This window comes from Arachis duranensis, chromosome 4 (genome assembly GCF_000817695.3).
Source record: "Arachis duranensis cultivar V14167 chromosome 4, aradu.V14167.gnm2.J7QH, whole genome shotgun sequence".
Taxonomy (NCBI): domain Eukaryota; kingdom Viridiplantae; phylum Streptophyta; class Magnoliopsida; order Fabales; family Fabaceae; genus Arachis; species Arachis duranensis.
In genome coordinates, this window is record NC_029775.3 from 101,622,563 (window position 1) to 101,624,924 (window position 2,362).

The following is a 2,362-nucleotide window of genomic DNA, read 5'->3' on the forward strand; positions in this document are numbered from 1 at the left end:
GCAATAAATTAAGTTAATTTGAAGCCAATGTACCACCGTATGTGTAATTCCTAAAATTTAAGTTATTTTTCTATAGGTTTTGTACTTTCAGCGCTTGAAACATGGTCCATTGCATGCATGTCGAGTTCCCGAACCCTGGATTGTTGAGTGGACGACTAATGAGCTTGATAAGAAGGCCGACTACGTCATCTCACAGGTTCAACTTCTACTAATGCATTTTATAAATTCTAGTTGATAAAAGAAATGCAATTGGCGGTCCACATTGAGTGATTGAAATCTTGCTTTTGACCAAATGTTGAACACACAGGGTTGCATAGTAACAAATGTAAGGACCAAGAGAAAGCAGAAGAAACAATGTTCGAGTAAAGCTGTTAACGAGGGGGGGAGGTGTAAAAGGACCCGCAACGGCACTGACGAATCACAATCTACCAAAGGGAAAACTTCACCTCATCCAACCTATAGGAAGGCAGAAAAGGTAATTTGCTTTCCTTATGCAAGATCGTTAGCTCAATAAATTGGATCCTTATTTATGTGTTGTGATGGTTGATCGTTATCATAGATTTTGCGAAAACAAAATTGTAATTGAGGCTTCATTATGTGGCTGTATGGCTTGTTTTGATAGATGAAGTTCATAAAAGAACGGTTACGAGGGCTAGATTCAATGACCGTGTATTATATTTACATGTTTCTATGTTGAAATCTTGTTTGAATCTAGTTGTGTCTTAATTTTATTAAGGTTTTATTTTAGTTGAGTTTGTTACTTAAAGAGGAGGATCTAGGATGCCCAAATTAGGTTCTAACATGAATTGGATAGATACTTTATGATTAATTTATTTGGATGGCTTTTTATGTATAAAAGAATTGCTTCATGGTGCTGCCTATTTGATTCATTGTGTGAAAGTAGAATTCAGTGATGATTACTGTGTTTGTAATTAAGGATGTTCACTGTAGTTGGGTTTCGGATGTAAAATATAGTGTGGCCATAGATGGTTAGTTTTTATGAATGATTGTGAGGTTGTTATGTTGCCAAAACGCCTGAAAGTTCACATTAGATTTTTTCCATGTATTTGTTGTCCCATGTTGAACACAGGGTTGCGTAGTCAACAATTCAATGAAAAGACACAAGAAGCAGCCTTCGAGTAAGGTAGTAAACAAGAAAGGAGGGTGTAAAAGGCCCTCCAAGGACACTGAACAATTTCCGTCTAACGAAGGCAAGACTACATCTCAGCCAAGATATAACGAGACGGATAAGTTGGTATGCTTTCTGTATCATAGCTCATGTGATAATTTGTATTGGATGTTCACTTTGTTATATTTCTGGGTTTACACCTTAGTACGATTTGGTTGTTCACCTTAGTCGGGTTCTCTTTGTTTGTTAATTTAACTGATGATATGCATGAATTTACATCACAGCAATCCAAGACTGGTACGAGGAGAAAGGTGATTCCCAATAGGAGCCGATGTAGACGAAGCACCAGAAAAGAAATTCCAAAAGAAAGTGTCTCAGGAAGCACTGCTGCGCCATTGGTAGTCTCGGAATCTGATGATGATGACCATGTGCCGCTTGCTAGAAGGATGCGGTTATTCCGACAGCACCCTCCGCCACATGATTCAATACAAGAAGATCCAGTGTTCAACAGCACTCATGAAAATCATCAAGCTGGAAAAACTGACCTAAAAAATGGATCTCCACACACACCGCCAGCAGCACCTGTACAACTCAGTGACTATGATTTTGACCGGTTAGTGGGTTAATACTTACCTTGCTGCATGTTTTTCTTCTCTCTTTTTTTCACCAATGTCCTGTGATTGCCGTCTAGCTAGGCATGACTTGTTCTCTTAGCTAATTTCTTGTTCCATTGGTCTGCAGCGAATTTGACATCTCTATCGTTCAGTGTCCTGAATTGGAGCAAGTTCTGAATAATGTTGAACAGGGGCACCAAACCAAAGCCATAATCATGCAACCACTGCAAACGGTGTTCCCAAAAGGATCACCCTATTGTACACCGAGTCCAAGTAGACCGAGCTTTTCACTGGGTTTAACTCAGCTTGAAAAGACTCCAACCCCGTCCCCACTACATTCAATTCATCCAAGATTAAGAGAAATAAAGATGGGAGAGACTAAAGAGGAACAAATAAGAACATGGATAGTTAACCCATCATTGGATAAAAATCAAGATTTAGCTTCCTACGAAGGGCGGGGCTACATGGTACTACAAAGGAAGGATTTCTGGACCTTGAAACCCCGCAATTGGGTAAACAGCTGTGTAAGTATATGAACTTAAGCATGGGTTTTAATTCTCTATACTTGTATCGGTGTTTAAATTATACATGCTGAATACTCTGTGTAGGTAATTCAATG